General features: G+C 41.5%; 1 protein-coding gene across 1 annotated transcript in view; it reads right to left on the bottom strand.

The window, feature by feature from the left end:
- Positions 1-20,155, bottom strand: part of LOC110504172 (ALK tyrosine kinase receptor-like) — a 629,320-nt gene that overhangs the window by 505,742 nt on the left and 103,423 nt on the right. The gene's annotated exons all lie outside the window — the stretch shown is intronic.

Raw genomic sequence — 20,155 nt, forward strand, 5'->3', positions numbered from 1 at the left:
AAGTGTCACATGATTTCAGGATATATACACCTGTTCTGAAAGTCCCCAGAGTCTGCAACACCACTAAGCAATGGGCACCACCAAGCAAGCAGCACGATGAAGACCAGGGAGCTCTCCAAACAGGTCAGGGACAAAGTTGTGGAGAAGTACAGATCGGGGTTGGGTTATAAAAAAATATCTGAAACTTTGAACATCCCACGGAGCAAAATTAAATTCATTATTGAAAAATGAAAAAGTATATGGCACCACAACAAACCTGCCAGGAGAGGGCCGCCCACCAAAATCCAAGGACCAGGCATGGAGGGAATTAATCAGAGGCAACAAAGAGACCAAATATGACCCTGAAGGAGCTTCAAAGCGCCATAGCGGAGATTGGAGTATCTGTGGGGATGTTTTTCATTGGCAGGGACTGGGAAACTGGTAAGAATTGAAGGAATGATGGATGGCGCTAAATACAGGGAAATTCTGGAGGGAAACCTGTTTGTCTTCCAGAGATTTGAGACTGGGACGGAGGTTCACCTTCCAGCAGGACAATGACCCTAAGCATACTGCAAAAGCAACACTCGAGTGGATTAAGGGGAAACATTTAAATGTGTTGGATTGGCCTAGTCAAAGCCCAGACCTCAATCCAATTGAGAATCTGTGGTATGACTTAAAGATTGCTGTACTCCAGCAGAACCCATCCAACTTGAAGGAGCTGGAGCGGTTTTGCTTCGAAGAATGTTAAACATCCCAGTGGCTAGATGTGCCAAGCTTATAGAGACATACCTTAAGAGACTTGTAGCTGTAATTACTGCAAAAGGTGGCTCAACAAAGTATTGATTTTGGGGGGGTGAAGAGTTATACACGCTCAAGTTCTGTTTTTTTTTGTCTTATTTCTTTTTTTTTCACCCCAACAATATTTTGCATCTTCAAAGTGGTAGGCATGTTGTGTAAATCAAATGATACAAACCCCCCCAAAATCAATTTTAATTACAGGTTGTAAGGCAACAGAATAGGAAAAATGCCAAGGGGGTGAATACTTTCGCAAGCCACTCTACATTTTTCCAGCAGCAGATTAAGATCGATGATGTCAAAAGCTGCACTGAAATCTAACAAGACAGCCCCCACAATATCATTAATTTCTCTCTGCCTAACATGAATCTTCAATGGGAATGATCCTCTTTACGCCGGGATTTACTACATGTGTTGGTCTTCCAACACATAAACATTACATATTGCCATTTACCTCAGCTCATTGGCTATCTACCCAGCTAGATTTCAAGACGATCAGTGGTCATTGGGTTAAAATACAGTCAATCAACGAAACAGCGGTCATATCATTGGTGCACAATGATGTCATTACTTGTTGTCTTCAAATCGGTTTCTTTCAGTCAATACGTCCCGCGAAATGACCCATCAGGTTTGGTTGTGTTATAAACAAACCAGTTGATTGCAATGAAACCAAACATGACTGGAAAAGTCATGTTTAGTGTGTGTATTTACATCAAATGTGTCGTCAAATGGAATGAGACAGAATTCACGACACAAGCGGTTCACAAAATGTTTCGTGATAGGCTATAAAAATTGATTTTATCAAACAAAAGACCATTCATTACACTTGTATTTTCATGAATGTTTAATATGACTATTTATGTAGCGATCACCGTATGATGTCGAATTTAATCCCGCTAACCTGTTCGGTGCGCAGGGAGGTTAAGAACAACAAAGTCAAGGTATTGGAGTGGCCATCACAAAGCCCTGACCTCAATCCAATAGAAAATGTTTGGGCAGAACTGAAAAAAGCTTGTGCGAGCAAGGAGGCCTACAAACCTGACCTAGTTACACCAGCTCTGTCAGGAGAGGGGGCCAAAATTCACCCAACTTATTGTGGGAAGCTTGTGGGAGGCTACTCGAAACGTTTGACCCAAGTTAAACAATTTAAAGGCAATTTTACCAAATACTAATTGAGGGTTTGTAAACTTCTGACCCACTGGGAATGTGATGAAAGAAATAAAAGCTGAAATAAAAGCTGAAATAAATCATTCTCTCTACTATTATTCTGACATTTCACATTCTTAAAATAAAGTGGTGATCCTAACTGATTTAAGACTAGGATTAAATGTTAAATTGAATAGTGACAAACTGAGTTTAAATGTATTTGGCTAAGGTGTATGTAAACTTCTGATTACAACTGTATGTGTTCAACCTGGGGGTTGTGTGTGAGAAAAGTCGATTGAAATAATAGATTTAACAACATCAGTGGGAACACCGTGGGGGTGAAATTGGAGAACAACAAGCTTTCTGCGGAATTCTGGATAAGTTGCAGGTGTTTAATGGCATAAGTGGGGAGCCCAGTCAACAGCGAGTTGAAGTAGTCCAGATGGGAGATGACATGTACCTGGAATAGGACATGTGCCACTTCCTGTCTGAGGTAGGATCATACTCTATGGATATTGTTTAGCATGAACCAGTAGCGAGTTATTGCTTTGATGTTTTCTGAGAACAACAGGGTGTTGCCCAGGGTCATGCCAAGGTTCTTTGCAGTTTGGGAGGGGGACACCGTAGAGTTGCCAGATGTGATGGAGAGGTCTTGGAGCGGGCAGGCCTTCCCCGGGAGGAAGCGCAGCTCCGTCTTTTTGAGGTTGAGCTTGAGGTGGTGGGCCGACATCCATGCCAAGATACAGTGCCTTGCGAAAGTATTCGGCCCCCTTGAACTTTGCGACCTTTTGCCACATTTCAGGCTTCAAACATAAAGATATAAAACTGTATTTTTTTGTGAAGAATCAACAACAAGTGGGACACAATCATGAAGTGGAACGACATTTATTGGATATTTCAAACTTTTTTAACATCTCAAAAACTGAAAAATTGGGCGTGCAAAATTATTCAGCCCCTTTACTTTCAGTGCAGCAAACTCTCTCCAGAAGTTCAGTGAGGATCTCTGAATGATCCAATGTTGACCTAAATGACTAATGATGATAAATACAATCCACCTGTGTGTAATCAAGTCTCCGTATAAATGCACCTGCACTGTGATAGTCTCAGAGGTCCGTTAAAAGCGCAGAGAGCATCATGAAGAACAAGGAACACACCAGGCAGGTCCGAGATACTGTTGTGAAGAAGTTTAAAGCCGGATTTGGATACAAAAAGATTTCCCAAGCTTTAAACATCCCAAGGAGCACTGTGCAAGCCGATAATATTGAAATGGAAGGAGTATCAGACCAATCAAATCTACCAAGACCTGGCCGTCCCTCTAAACTTTCAGCTCATACAAGGAGAAGACTGATCAGAGATGCAGCCAAGAGGCCCATGATCACTCTGGATGAACTGCAGAGATCTACAGCTGAGGTGGGAGACTCTGTCCATAGGACAACAATCAGTCGTATATTGCAAAAATCTGGCCTTTATGGAAGAGTGGCAAGAAGAAAGCCATTTCTTAAAGATATCCATAAAAAGTGTAGTTTAAAGTTTGCCACAAGCCTCCTGGGAGACACACCAAACATGTGGAAGAAGGTGCTCTGGTCAGATGAAACCAAAATTGAACTTTTTGGCAACAATGCAAAACGTTATGTTTGGCGTAAAAGCAACACAGCTGAACACACCATCCCCACTGTCAAACATGGTGGTGGCAGCATCATGGTTTGGGCCTGCTTTTCTTCAGCAGGGACAGGGAAGATGGTTCAAATTGATGGGAAGATGGATGGAGCCAAATACAGGACCATTCTGGAAGAAAACCTGATGCAGTCTGCAAAAGACCTGAGACTGGGACGGAGATTTGTCTTCCAACAAGACAATGATCCAAAACATAAAGCAAAATCTACAATGGAATGGTTCAAAAATAAACATATCCAGGTGTTAGAATGGCCAAGTCAAATTCCAGACCTGAATCCAATCGAGAATCTGTGGAAAGAACTGAAAACTGCTGTTCACAAATGCTCTCCATCCAACCTCACTGAGCTCGAGCTGTTTTGCAAGGAGGAATGGGAAAAAATGTCAGTCTCTCGATGTGCAAAACTGATAGAGACATACCCCAAGCGACTTACAGCTGTAATCGCAGCAAAAGGTGGCGCTACAAAGTATTAACTTAAGGGGGCTGAATAATTTTGCACGCCCAATTTTTCAGTTTTTGATTTGTTAAAAAAGTTTGAAATATCCAATAAATGTCGTTCCACTTCATGATTGTGTCGCACTTGTTGTTGATTCTTCACAAAAAAATACAGTTTTATATCTTTATGTTTGAAGCCTGAAATGTGGCAAAAGGTCGTAAAGTTCAAGGGGGCCGAATACTTTCGCAAGGCACTGTATCTGCCAAGTACGCAGAGATGCATGTCGCCACCTGGGTGTCAAAAGGAGGAAGGATAAAAGTAGTTGAGTGTCTTCTGCATAGCACTAATAGGAGACCACGTAAGGATATGACAGAGCCAAGTGACTTGGTGTACAGAGAGAAGAGGGCCTAGAACCGAGTTCTTAGTGAGAGTGCATGGTGCAGACTAGTGATGTTCCATTTGATACCGAAATCACTAAGCAGCTAACTTTGCAGTGTGCCGATGTACACTAACTTTAAAAGTTTGGAGTCACTTAGAAATATATTTGTTTTTGAAAGAAAAGCTAATTTTATGTCCATTAAAACTTCTCATGGCTTGAATCCCGCTAACGGGATCGATATGGTCACAGCCAGTGAAAGTCAAATTCAAAACAACAGAAATCTCATAATTAAAATTCCTCAAACATAGAAGTATTTTACACCATTTTAAAGATACATTTGTTGTTAATCGCACCACAGTGTCCGATTTCAAAAAGGCTTTAGAGCGAAAGCATACCAAACAATTATGTTAGGTTTGCACCTAGTCACAGAAAAATACAGCCATTTTTCCAGCCAAAGAGAGGAGTCACAAAAAGCAGAAATAGAGATAAGATTAATCACTAACCTTTGATGATCTTCATCAGATGACACTCATAGGACTTCATGTTACACAATACATGTATGTTTTGTTCGATAAAGTTCATATTATATAAAATAAATCTGAGTTTACATTGGCGCGTTATGTTTAGTAGTTACAAAACATCCAGTGATTTTGCAGAGAACCACATCAATTATAACAAAAATATTAAATAAACATAATAAACATTAATAAAATATACAAGTGTTATACATGGAACTTTAGATAAACTTCTCCTAATGCAACTGCTGTGTCAGATTTCAAAAAAGCTTTTACATAAAAAGCACACCATGCAATAATCTGAGTACGGCGCTCAGACAACAAAATCAAGCCATACAGATATCCGCCATGTCGTGGAGTCAACATAAGTCAGAAATATAATTATAAATATTCACTTACCTTTGATGATCTTCATCAGAATGCACTCCCAGGAATCCCAGTTCCACAATAAATGTTTGATTTGTTTGATAAAGTCTATAATTTATGTCCAAATACCTCCTTTTTGTTTGCGCGTTTAGCCCAGTAATCCAAATTCATGAGGCGCGATCACTAGGTCCAGACTAAAAGTTTAAAAGTTCCGTTACAGTCTGTAGAAACATGTCAAACAATGTATAGAATCAATCTTTAGGATTTAGATCTACTGTCTTTATTTTATTATGACAGACCAGCTAGATCTACTTTCTCTACTATATTATGACAGACCAGCTAGATCTACTGTCTAAATTATATTATGACAGACCAGCTAGATCTACAGTCTATCAATCTATTCGTGTTCTGGGAAATGAAGGCTATTCCATGCGAGAAATTGTCAAGAAACGGAAGATCTCGTACAACTCTGTGTACTATTCCCTTCACAGAACAGCGCAAACTGTCCCTAACCAGAATTGAAAGAGGAGTGGGAGGCCCCGGTGCACAACTAAGCAAGAGATCAAGTACATTAGTCTCTAGTTTGAGAAACAAATGCCTCACAAGTCCTCAACTGGCTGCTTCATTAAATAGTACCCGCAAAACACCAGTCTCTAAGTTAACAGTGAAGAGGAGACTCTGGGATGCTGGCCTTCTAGGCAGAGTTCCTCTGTCCCATGACTGTGTTCCTTTTCCCATCTAAATATTTTATTTTTATTGGCCAATCTGAGAAATGGCTTTTTCTTTGCAACTCTGCCTAGAAGGACAGCATCCCGGGGACGCCTCTTCACTGTTGATGTTGAGACTGGTGGTTTGCGGTACTATTTAATGAAGCTTCCAGTTGCCATTGGAACACATTGGAGCACAGGAGTGATGGTTGCTGATAATGGGCCTCTGTACTCCTATGTAGATATTCCATAAAAACTCTTCCGTTTCCAGCTACAATTGTCATTTACAACATTAACAATGTCTACACTGTATTTCTGATTTATTTGATGTTATTTTAATGGACAAAAATGTGCTCTTCTTTCAAAAACAAGGACATTTCTAAGTGACCCCAAACTTTTGAACGGTAGTGTATATACAGTATTTGTAACACTGTTTTTACACAGTAGCCTACACATGCATATACAACACTCTCATGTAATATGACACACATTGTAAAGTGGGACCCATATTTCTTCTCTTACACTGATGTTTTTAGTCTTATTGCCTTTCATTCTTGTCTTAAAAATGTATATCACACAAGTACTTCAAATAATCCTTCTTCATTGTTCTATGGTACAAAGGGTCAATGACATTTATGCTCCCTTGTAATCAATTCAATCTGAAAAAAGAGAAAATAATTTCATGATTAATGTGCACTGAACAATGTCACATACTGTTGCAGACTTAAAGGTCAAACCAATTTCCGTTGTAGTCAATTCAGAAAAGGAATGTTTCTAATTGAAACAGTGTTCTGTTATTCTTTATTTGCATTGACGTCTTCTTCCCATAATGCCTTGTCCAATGGACCACGTGAATCCTGGGTTGAATTAATTGGACTCCAATGAAATTAATTGAACAACGGATTTACCTTTTTCTTTAGCTATTGAGGTATTGTGTCATGTAAATAAAAACTACATTTCCTGGCAATGCAAACGTCCAATGCACCTCAACCAATATACTACATCTAGAAATTGTCTTTGGCATTTTACCAAAAACTTTGGTATGCACTTATGTTTCTATTTCTTTGCAGTGGAATAACCACAGTAAACTACTGAAGATGAGCAGCAAAATATTATTGAAATAATACTAAGAAAATGCACAGTGTTTCATGGAAAGGAACATGCATTGGCTCTTTGTCATCTGGGTCAAAAGGGTGATGGGTTTTTCATCTTCACAATGTCATTCCTCTCTCTCTTTCTCTCCCCCTCTCTTTGACTCATACACAAACAGATCCTTGATGTGTGTACACCTGAATAGGGCTGTTGCGGTGAGCATATTTCCACCACACCGGCAGTCACATGTCATGAAGGCAGTCAAATTCCATGTGACCGTTTAGTCACAGTAATTAGCTGTGGTCATTAGTAGCCTACCAAACTTGCTAACTGTCTGGTATTCAGCACTCAATTGTCCCTCTAATCACTCTGACATCAATGCAATTGTGTTTGAAAATCTAATCAAACATTTAACGAGAGCCCATGTTGCTCAACATTTCTATAGGCTATGCAATTACGTGAGAAAACAGATTAAATACCTCTACTAAAAAGAGGATCCAATCAGCTTTTTATAGGCTAGGCCTACTATATTTATTTCTCAACTTTCCTAATATTAGGTACAATGTCTATCTTTACAACAGGAGGTTAGTCTACCTGTCTGGCATGAAAATTAACCACTGGAAAAGCATCCTCCATTCACTGTTTAACTGCATAGATGACATGTATTTTTTCCCCACTACCTTTGTTTCGAGACAGGTGCATGATTCGGGTCCAAATTCAAACATATATTATTTTGTATATGTAAAGACAAGATTAAATCAATAATAGTCTAATGGGTGACAATATTAGCCTTACCTCCCTTATCTTACCTCATTTGCACACACTGTATATAGACAATTTCTACTGTATTATTGACTATGTTTGTTTATGTGTAACTCTGTTGTACATGTCGAACTGCTTTGCTTTATCTTGGCCAGGTCGCAGTTGTAAATGAGAACTTGTTCTCAACTAGCCTACCTGGTCAAATAAAGTGAAATAAAATAATCATTTTTAAAAAATCACTTGTGAATGATGCAAAGCATAAGAAACTGCATTTTTTTTGGCTACTTTTTCTAATCATCGCACACCTCATGTAGTCTAGGCCATAGGCCAATATGTTTTGATTAGGTTTGTATCACAACTAAAGTGGCCAAATAACTTCTTAAAATTAAGCACATGAATCCACTTTACAAGGGGTTTAGAGACTAACTGGCATAAACAGCACAGAAGTTTCAAGTTTGGGGAAGATAATTTTCACCATAAAAATGCACCTTTGTAATAAAAGCATTACTTGCATAATCACATTTGCAGTCACTTTTGATAATGGTGTTTTCCGCTAATGGAACATTCATGCTTACAGCCTACTATCATGTGTGCATTGCTGCGCTTATAATGTGAAGAAATAGCCTAATAGTTTATCAACATTTTAAGCTAAACGTTCTGATCTGTTGTGTCAGCCAGTGGTTTTATTAATTTGGGATCTCTCGTATAACACAACTGTCCCAGACTATGTTTGGAATATTTATTTCTCGCACAGAATAGAATAGGTTGACCTTTGTACCATGGGGGATAGTAGATTGACATAGGCTAGTGCTTTTGCTGTTCGTTAGGCCTACTCATCTTGTTGGCTGATGAAAAGTAAATGTGGACAGTTCTTCCAATATCTTCTATATGTCCCTCGGAATTGGATAAGGACAAGCGCAGTTGCGTCCTGATGTGTCTGTCTTCACTTGTAACCTGTGAAAAAGACCCAATCATGTGATGGAATGCGCAGCACTCACAGAGAAGGGTGCAATGGCCACTGGCCGCAAACGACATGGATTTTTTTAGGATGAATTACGGCTACACAAAGGGGATGCCGCCGTAAAATTCTAGGCATTATCAAGTGCTTGTCAAATTATGAATGCGTAACTGATGTAGTGTGTATAGCCTGCGCAAAAAAAACTAAGCAGAGCTCATGTCTTTCAAGCAACTTTTTTCAAATGATCATTAGAGTCGCAATCATGCAGCCTTACAATGTATTAAAAATCAGAACATCTAGCCCAACGTTTGTAGAACAACTAAAGTTACATAACTCTAATTAAACATACAGGAAAACCTATTTCTTTGTTAACCGCTCATCACAGAATAGCAGCAGGATGTGCACACTCCCTCAAATCGTTGGGGGAAAATATCCTTTCTATTTTACTCAGCTTTGTTCAATTGTATTCTTTGTACTATAAAATAATGGCATGAAATTCTAAGCCAATCTTGTCTGCTAAGTGAACTAGTGTAGCCCACAGCCATTTGGCATAGCCAGATCAGGATAACTCAGAGCATGTTATTCCGTTCTTCTGAAATAGACAACATTTTCTTCATATCATGCGTCAAGACCTATCTAAAATAAATAATGGATTTATTGTGAAGATGTAGGCTATATTACATGAATTTATTAGGCTTTTTCAAATGTACACGTTCCGGAAGCCAGGAGATTCTACATGTGTTTATGTTAATTATGGTCAATTACTGTAAGACCGACAGTTACTTGTTTGACAATCACCAGCTGACAAAATGTCATGACCACCACAGCCCTACGCCTGAACACGCAATATTAATATGGAGAGGCATAGACACCACTCACTTCTCTGCATACATTACAGTTGCCAGTCATCCATCTCCCTCACCAACCAGATCTAAGAGTTCATACTGCATGGCACCGCTTCGGTCTCAAGAACACCTTGGCTGTTCTCTGGAACGCTTTGGTCTTTTGACATCAGTTCTTTTTCAGAGCTGATCTGATTGGTCAAAAGACACAATTAGTGAAACAAATATCAGAATCATGATGCCTGTGTAAATGTAGCCTAAGAGTTTTGACATTTGTGTGTATGAGGGCCTAGTACACATCAGGGGTGTCAATAAGGTTGAAACGTCACAGTTATTCAGGCACTAACAAGCCTTCCATTAGCCCCCCAAAAAATGTTTTTGCTGCTCTTCATTATTCGCAACAAATACTGTACACACTCATGAGAGGCTAGAAGCAATGCAGCAGGTCTAGAGGCAGATTAGCACCCCTGGAACAGGTGAGGGAGTGAAGTGCTCAAGGACACATGCAGTAGGCCGCACGTGAGATTCTGATTCGAGTAACCCTTCCTGTCACTAGCTCACAACCCCACCAAATCTTGCTGTCAGCCCTGGGACACAAACCGATAACCCTTTGGTAACTCATGCTTCTCTCTAACCTCAAGACAATCACCACCTGCCCATCATAGCCCTGATCTTTGTATTTGCGAATACGAATAAGCCCAACCTTCCCTTAAGGATATCAAACTGTGATTAATATAAAATTAGCAACCTTGTCAACCCTGCGCTTGTCCTTATTTTATTACGTTTGCAATTGCAACAAATAATCTGCTCAGACCCCAACCAAGGAACATCAAAAGTCGTGCTATAAATTCACAGACAACACAAAGATTCCTTGATGTCCTTCCAGATTCCCTCTGTCTACCCAAGGACGCCAGAGGACAAAAATCAGTTAACCACCTAACTGATGAACTCAATTTAACCTTGCACAATACCCTAGATGCAGTTGCACCCCTAAAAACTAAAAACATTTCTCCTAAGAAACTAGCTCCCTGGTACACAGAAAATACCCGAGCTCTGAACTGGAAGTCTTCCGACTAGCTTGGAAAGACAGTACCGTGCAGTACCGAAGAGCCCTTAATGCTGCTCGATCATCCTATTTGTCTAACTTAATTGAGGAAAATAAGAACAATCCAAAATTCCTTTTTGATACTGTCGCAAAGCTAACTAAAAAGCAGCATTCCCCAAGAGAGGATGGCTTTCACTTCAGCAGTGATAAATTCATGAACTTCTTTGAGGAAAAGATCATGATTATTAGAAAGCAAATTACGGGCTCCTCTTTAAATCTGCGTATTCCTTCAAAGCTCAGTTGTCCTGAGTCTGCACAACTCTTCCAGGACCTAGGATCAAGAGAGACGCTCAAGTGTTTTAGTACTATATCTCTTGACACAATGATGAAAATAATCATGGCCTCTAAACCTTCAAGCTGCATACTGGACCCTATTCCAACTAAATTACTGAAAGAGCTGCTTCCTGTGCTTGGGCCTCCTATGTTGAACATAATAAACGGCTCTCTATGCACCGGATGTGTACCAAACTCACTAAAAGTGGCAGTAATAAAGCTTCTCTTGAAAAAGCCAAACCTTGACCCAGAAAATATAAAAAACTATATTGAATCTTCCATTCTTCTCAAACATTTTAGAAAAGGCTGCAACTCACTGCCTTCCTGAAGACAAACAATGTATACGAAATGCTTCAGTCTGGTTTTAGACCCCATCATAGCATTGAGACTGCACTTGTGAAGGTGGTAAATGACCTTTTAATGGCATCAGACCGAGGCTCTGCATCTGTCCTCGTGCTCCTAGACCTTAGTGCTGCTTTTGATACCATCGATCACCACATTCTTTTGGAGAGATTGGAAACCCAAATTGGTCTACACGGACAAGTTCTGGCCTGGTTTAGATCTTATCTGTCGGAAAGATATCAGTTTCTCTCTGTGAATGGTTTGTCCTCTGACAAATCAACTGTAAATTTCGGTGTTCCTCAAGGTTCCGTTTTAGGACCACTATTGTTTTCACTATATATTTTACCTCTTGGGGATGTCATTCGAAAACATAAAGTTAACTTTCACTGCTATGCGGATGACACACAGCTATACATTTCAATGAAACATGGTGAAGTCTCAAAATTGCCCTTGCTAGAAGCATGTGATTCAGACTTAAGGAAGTGGATGGCTGCAAACTTTCTACTTTTAAACTCGGACAAAACAGAGATTCTTGTTCTAGGTCCCAAGAAACAAAGAGATCTGTTGAATCTGACAATTCATCTTAATGGTTGTACAGTCGTCTCAAATAAAACTGTGAAGGACCTCGGCGTTACTCTGGACCCTGATCTCTCTTTTGAAGAACATATCAAGACCATTTCAAAGACAACTTTTTTCCATCTACGTAACTTTGCAAAAATCTGAAACTTTCTGTCCAAAAATGATGCAGAAAAATGTATCCATGCTTTTGTCACGTCTAGGTTAGACTAATGCAATGCTCTACTTTCCGGCTACCCGGATAAAGCACTAAATAAACTTCAGTTAGTGCTAAATACATACCTACACATACGCTACGGTCACAAGATGCAGACCTCCTAATTGTCCCTAGAATTTCTAAGCAAACAGCTGGAGGCAGGGCTTTCTCCAATAGAGCTCCATTTTTATGGAATGGTCTGCCTACCCATGTCAGAGACGCAAACTCGGTCTCAACCTTTAAGTCTTTACTGAAGACTCATCTCTTCAGTGCGTCATATGATTGAGTGTAGTCTGGCCCAGGAGTGGGAAGGTGAATGGAAAGGCTCTGGAGCAACGAACCGCCCTTGCTGTCTCTGCCTGGCCGGTTCCCCTCTTTCTACTGGGATTCTCTGCCTCTAACCCTATTACAGGGGCTGAGTCACTGGCTTACTGGGGCTCTTTCATACCGTCCCTAGGAGGGGTGCGTCACTTGAGTGGGTTGAGTAACTGATGTGATCTTCCTGTCTGGGTTGGCGCCCCCCCCTTGGGTTGTGCCGTGGCGGAGATCTTTGTGGGCTATACTTGGCCTTGTCTCAGGATGGTAAGTTGGTGGTTTAAGATATCCCTCTAGTGGTGTGGGGGCTGTGCTTTGGCAAAGTGGGTGGGGTTATATCCTTCCTGTTTGGCCCTGTCCGGGGGTGTCCTCGGATGGAGCCAACGTGTCTCCTGACCCCTCCTGTCTCAGCCTCCAGTATTTATGCTGCAGTAGTTTATGTGTCGGGGGGCTAGGGTCAGTTTGTTATATCTGGAGTACTTCTCCTGTCCTATTCGGTGTCCTGTGTGAATTTAAGTGTGCTCTCTCTAATTATCTCTTTCTTTCTTTCTCTCTCTCGGAGGACCTGAGCCCTAGGACCATGCCTCAGGACTACCTGACATGATGACTCCTTGCTGTCCCCAGTCCACCTGGCCGTGCTGCTGCTCCAGTTTCAACTGTTCTGCCTTATTATTATTGGACCATGCTGGTCACTTATGAACATTTGAACATCTTGGCCATGTTCTGTTATAATCTCCACTCGGCACAGCCAGAAGAGGACTGGCCACCCCACATAGCCTGGTTCCTCTCTAGGTTTCTTCCTAGGTTTTGGTCTTTCTAGGGAGTTTTTCCTAGCCACCGTGCTTCTACACCTGCATTGCTTGCTGTTTGGGTTTTTGTCTGGGTTTCTGTACAGCACTTTGAGATATCAGCTGATGTACGAAGGGCTATATAAATTAATTTGATTTGATTTGATTTGAACCTATCGGAGCCCACACGCAGCGGGGATGTAGACAACCAGAGAGATAATCAAGTTTCAATTGATCAATCATGTCAATGGCGGTAATGTGGTGATGGCAAAAACGAAATAGATGTAGATAAAGTAATCCAGGGAGTTTCTGGGGTTTAGTTTCCATATCTTTTTTTCCCCTAAGCATTTTCAAGAGGCCAATTAAGACCGCCATACTTTGTGATTACAGTGACATCAGTCATATTTAAGGAGACGAAGACACTTTCGAGGGAGGACCGGTGATGGTGAGACGATCATTCATTTGTTGACCAGGTGACTAATTGACTCACCCTTTCCGATCAGCAAAGTTATTGATTCAGGATGTTGCCTTCTTAGCGGCAGCTGTTGAAATGGCCTCAGGGAGCACGCCCCCAAATCCGTTTTGAATGGGATTTTCTCCATGCCTCTCCAAATGCCCTTGCATATCTATTCAGCAGTCGGCTACCTGCGCTCTCATGCTTCAGTAAACACAGTTAATGGGAGCTTCAGCTTTGTTGATGAAAACTGAAGTAGGAAGAGAGCCCAGACATGCTAATGCAAACAGGGCCTTAGTCACTGTCGGAACCAACCACCGACCACTATCGATTTCTATGACTTTGGTAAGCACAAATGTCAAATGTTTTTTTAACATGTTATGGTGGCTTTTATTGCAAGTCACAATAATGGTTTATCGATATAGTGTGGTTTGGTTCACTGAAGCCAGTTGATGAAGGTGACTTGTGATGGTATATTATTTTCAATTGCATTCTTCTGCTGATAATACTGCAGATAAACCATTCACAACAAAACATTTGCATTCTAGCATTGTCCACTCAGTGCATTACATCCACTCAGACACAGTCCACAAAGCTACACCAGCATAGGCCTATCTGTGGAAACTTTTGCTTTTTCACAGCTTCTTCCTTGACCGATTTGCAATGAGTTAGTGCCGGTACACTATATTTTTAGAAGTCCGATTTTGAAGTGCATCAAGATGGTCCTGAACGCTTGATGGCTGGCTGGCAATGGATTGGTGGAGGTGGTGGAGGACAGCGTTAGGAATGATGGAGTGAGAAGAAAGGAGAGAGAGAGAGAGAGGAGGTCATGGCTCCAGGTTTAAGGAGTTGCAGGCTTTGGAGAGAGACCGTTCTACTAATCCCTGGCAGTCAAGACTCGTTCAGCCTCAGAATCTCACTTCAAATGAGGTCTCTAGGGAGGAGTTAGCTCAGCACCTCTACACACACAGGTACACAAACACACCATCAGCCCTCTGGGAGAAGTGCCTCACACCACTTGCTTCATTTGCAGAACTTTCCTGACAGTGTGCGAATACAGAGGGAGGGAGAGAGATAATTCGAGAGGGATATAGTGGAGAAATAGATTGTGAAATTCAGTAATCTTTCATTTGAGAAGGTAAAGATGGCGGAGAGATGATTGCACAGTGCAGTGGGTAAGAAAAAAGGCTGGGCCTCCCGGGTGGCGCAGTGGTTAAGGGTGCTGTACTGCAGCGCCAGCTGTGCCATCAGAGTCGTGGGTTCGCGCCCAGGCTCTGTCGTAACCGGCCGCGACCGGGAGGTCCGTGGGGCGACGCACAATTGGCCTAGCGTCGCCCGGGGTGTCCTTGTCTCATCGTCCTTGTCTCATCACGCACCAGCGACTCCTGTGGCGGGCTGGGCGCAGTGTACGCTAGCCAAGGTGGCCAGGTGCACGGTGTTTCCTCCGGCGCATTGGTGCGGCTGGGTTGGATGTGCACTGTGTTAAAGAAGGTTGGTTGGCTTGGTTGGTTGTGTATCGGAGGACGCATGACTTTCAACCTTCGTCTCTCCCGAGCCCGTACGAGAGTTGTAGCGATGAGACAAGATAGTAGCTACTACACAATTGGATACTACGAAATTGGGGAGAAAAAGGGGTAAAATTCAAAAAAAAAGAAAAAAGGCTAACTAATTGGGCTCTAGCTATTAAATCTTGACACTTTTCTTAACAAGACCTGAAAAGTTTGGAAGAGAGAGGGATGACTTCTGCCTGCCAGTAAGAGAAAACAACATTGTCTGCAAGATCCAGAAAAAAAACAGACATTGCATATCCCTTTGAGCATGGTGAAGTTATTAATTGTGACCGGCTCGATTTGGTCTTTGAAATTGTGTTTTTTACATCGGATATCATAAACTCAGCAAAGAAAGAAACGTCCTCTCAGTGTCAACTGCGTTTATTTTTAGCAAACTTAACATGTGACAAGATTCAACAACTGAGACATAAACTGAACAAGTTCCACAGACATTTGACTAACAGAAATTAATAATGTGTCACTGAATAAAGGGCGGGGGGGGGTCAAAATCAAAAGTAACAGTATGGCCACCAGCTGCATTAAGTACTGCAGTGCATCTCTTCCTCATGGACTGCACCAGATTTGCCGGTTCTTGCTGTGAGATGTTACCCCACTCTTCCACCAAGGCACCTGCAAGTTCCCTGACATTTCTGGGCGGAATAGCCCTAGCCCTCACCCTCCGATCCAACAGGTCCCAGCCTGCAGGAAGGGTACCACATGAGGAAGGAGGATGTCTTCCCTGTAACACACAGCATTGGGATTGCCTGCAATAACAACAAGCTCAGCCTGATGATGCTGTGACACACCGCCCCAGACCATGACGGACCCTCCACTTCCAAATCGATCTCGCTCCAGAGTACAGGCTCCAGAGTACTCAATGTGACGCTCATTCCTTCGACTATAAACGCGAATCTGACCATCACCCCTGGTGAGACAGAACCGTGACTTGTCAGTGTAGAGCACTTTTTGCCAGTCCTGTCTGGTCCAGCAATGGGGGGTTTGTGCCCATAGGTGACGATGTTGCTGGTGATGTCTGGTGAGGACCTGCCTTACAACAGCCTATTGAGGACAGTCTAAGCACTGATGGAGGGATTGTGCATTCCTGGTGTAACTCGGTCAGTTGTTGTTGCCATCCTGTACCTGTCCCCAGGTGTGATGTTTGAATGTCCCGATCCTGTGTAGGTGTTATTACACGTGCGAGGACGAACTGCGAGGACGATCAGCTGTCCATCCTGTCTCCCTGTAGCTCTGTTTTAGGCGTCTCAGTACGGACATAGCAATGTATTGCCCTGGCCACATCTGCAGTCCTCATGCCTCCTTGCAGCATGTCTAAGGCATGTTCACGCAGATGAGCAGGGAACCTGTGGCATCTTTCTTTTGTTGTTTTTCAGAGTCAGTAGAAAGACCTCTTTAGTGTTCTAAGTTTTCATAACTTAATTTCCTACCGTCTGTAAGCTGTTAGTGTCTTAATGACCGTTCCACAGGTTCATGTTCATGAATTGCTTATGGTTCATTGAACAAGCATGGGAAAAAGTGTTTAAACCCTTTAAAATGAAGATCTGTGAAGTTATTTGGAATTTAAAAAATTATCTCTGAAAGACAGGGTCCTGAAAAAAGGTTGTTTCTTTTTTCGCTGAGTTTATATCATACCCCACAGTTGAGGAACAATGGGAAAGTAATTATAATTCTGCCTTGAAATTTGATAAACTTGTAACCTCACTTTTGAGAAAATGGTCTTTGAATGTTTTGGTACACCTACTGGAGAGCTCCTCTTTGTCTACCCCATTCAGCATCGTTCACACCCTCTTAAGCTTTAGCCCCGCCCATCTCTTTAAGGAGCGTTCAGAGCACACACTGGACGCTCTGGCTGAGGAGTAGGGTTGACCCGAGAGTTCTGTCCTAACAACAGCAGTCAAGCATGCAAGCTAGCTGGCTCACATTGGCTAGCTTGCTAGATACTTCCAGACACAAATGAGAGAACAGCTCACTCTGAACATTTTACCTGCCCTAACAGAGCTGGTTAGGCTGTTTTATGTTGTCTAGAGCGTTGGTGACTGCAACTGTGTTGCTGGCAACAATTTAGTTATGTGTTTTTGTCAACGTTTACTGACACCGGTCATATTCAATGGGTGTTATGCGTTCGTAATTTCATTAGTTATTCTGAGCTCTGGCACACTCAAACAAGAGTGATCCAAAAATCGGAATAGATAGTCAGAGTAAATTTACCAGCTACATCTATCAACCTTTATCGCATGAACATTTTATTGAAATGGTAACATGCATAGTGGAGTCTTTTGTTAAGACATGTAGCTAGCTAAACAATGAACCATAATCCCAACTCATGACATTATTACCCTGCATGAATCTACAGGTAGTTAACCAACCAGGTTCCATGTTAGCTAGCTAACATTAGGCTATAACTTGCAAAGCAAATGGCTCTGAGATACAAATAATATTACTGCACAGATCATACTGGTGAGCCAGCTGACTTTTTCTGTGGCTAAACCAACTCGTAATTTTATGTGATGGCATACACGTTTGTTATTAAGTCACATGAAAGTGCACATGTTCCAGAAGGTATTTCTGCCAAAATGGGCATTTTGATAAAATAATGTTTGCTTACGTTCAAACGGTGCTCCTGTGAAGTAGTGGCGCACGACATATGCCTAGTTTCCTGAAACTAGTCTTAATTACACTGAATGGTGTACACCCAGTCACTACCAAGATACAGGCATCCTTCCTAACTCAGTTGCTGGAAAGGAAGGAAACCATAGGTACTTTACCAGGAGCCCAATGGTGACTTTAAAACAGTTACACAGTTTAATGGCGGTTATAGGAGAAAAGTGAGGATGGATCAACACCTTGAATCACACAAACACAGCTTCTTACTATGTAATTGTTTCTGAAGAAAAAGGCCTGACTCCACTTTGGTCCTTCTTTTGTTATCAATGGCGACTGTACACACAGACAGCTCTCCTCCCTCTTCTTGCAAGCGGTCAGCAGTCATTTCTTACTATATGTACGGTGGCCCCAAGGCGCAAAATAGCTAGAGTGAAGGTCTAAGCATTAATGGGATAGTTCACCCAATTTACAAAATGACTGATTTGTTTCCCTACCCGAACACAGTCAAAGTCTGGACAGGGGGATACTGCAATCTACATTTAGATTTGTTTTACCTTGTCACAGCCACCAAGAGCTAACTTTAGCATTTTCTAAAAAAACAAAACAATATACCAGTCAATGTAGCCCAAATTAGCACACCTTTATGTCTTTTCAAAAATCCTCTCAAACTCACTTCAAACCAAGTCATTATTAAGCAACACAGTCACGTCAAAGTTACTTTAGTCCAATTAAACTGTATAGGAGCATATACTAGCCTGATACGCTCCCACAAAATTGGCTAGCTAGACAGATATTTTCAATAATTGTATTCCGCAAGTGAGTGGTGTCTAGGTTGTGAATGTGTAAAAGTTGGGAACATTATTAACGTTCAGGAAAATTCCCTAACTAAAAAACAATGGGTTTTTTCTTCACAAAATGAAAATAATAGGGCAGTTATCACAAAACCACCACTAACAGGTCCTGATCACCATCATGATGGGACAAATGTAAATGAAACAAATGCCTAATGCAGCAATGCTGTAATGTTAGTAGGAGGAGATATGTATCTTTCAAATGATTTGCTATGGATACCCAAGTCATCGTCGTTAACAGTTGGAAAAATGTCAGGGAGTGAGATCGGGAAGGGACAGCAGCGAAGTCGTCTATGGCAAAACTTTGAGAAGTTATATAAAAATGATAAATTTGCAAGGTGGAATTGAGCTACAGTGGCAGTACAGGCACAATGCCTAAACATCTGAAAGGGGGGCACCGTCAGACCCAAAACGTTTCTGGCAGCAGCGCAGGCCCCCAACAACAGACATTAGACAGGCTTTTCACATAAAAGTGTGATAAGGGACGGAGTGAGAAAATCACAGCGCTGATTACAGAAATGATTGCAGTTGATATGGTAGAGGATGTCGGCTTCAATGCCCTGATGGCATATATCAAATCAAACTACAACCTGTCATGTTGAAAAACTATGACGGCCCGAATGGATAAATTGTACAATGATTGCTCTGCAAGTACAAAGTGCTAGCTCTCAACACAGATTGTTGGGACGTCTGTGAACACGTCATACTGCAACAAGCCATCACATTGATGAGAAGTGGGACATCAAGTTCCATGTACTGATCACTGAGAACATGGAGGAGATGCACACAGCAGAGAACCTAAAAATGGCATTAACACTAGAACCGCCATAGGCCAACGGCCACTGATATTTGATTTTGTAAAAAATCGAATTCAGTCATCAACAAAAAAAGCTACTGTATGTCCTGCTCCTTCCCTGACTTTTCCCAAATGTTTGTATTTTACACTGCTCATTTATCAGAATTTTTAAATTACAAACAGAAAAGTATTTAGAGCCTTTCTACCTGTTTTTTCACACCTATTCCCAACTTAATCCGCCAAGACAATGTGCTGTAGGACGTTGGTACCCAGCCAGGCGCTAATGCGTCTCTCTTTCCTCGCTGAATGAATGGACGAATGGGCACCTTACTTCACAAATTAATTTGAATGAGGCCTTACTGAAAGACAAGGAGGGTGAAGAGGTTGATTGAATTTAGAAAGACAGCGTAATGATGAGTTTGTATTATGCCTATTTATCAGCAGCAAATTTGTCCTCACGCCTTGCGGGGAGATACCATTCTCGTTTACGTTTTACTTTAAAAGGAAGCTGTTATGGGACTGTTTTATGTACTATAACTATATTACTAATCAAATGTATTGTAAGGGAAAGAAAACATGCTACATATTGCAGTAGGCCTTTGGAATAATGCAAAACATATCCTTGACTCTATTCAGCA

The sequence above is a fragment of the Oncorhynchus mykiss genome, chromosome 25 (assembly GCF_013265735.2).
Source record: "Oncorhynchus mykiss isolate Arlee chromosome 25, USDA_OmykA_1.1, whole genome shotgun sequence".
NCBI lineage: Eukaryota > Metazoa > Chordata > Actinopteri > Salmoniformes > Salmonidae > Oncorhynchus > Oncorhynchus mykiss.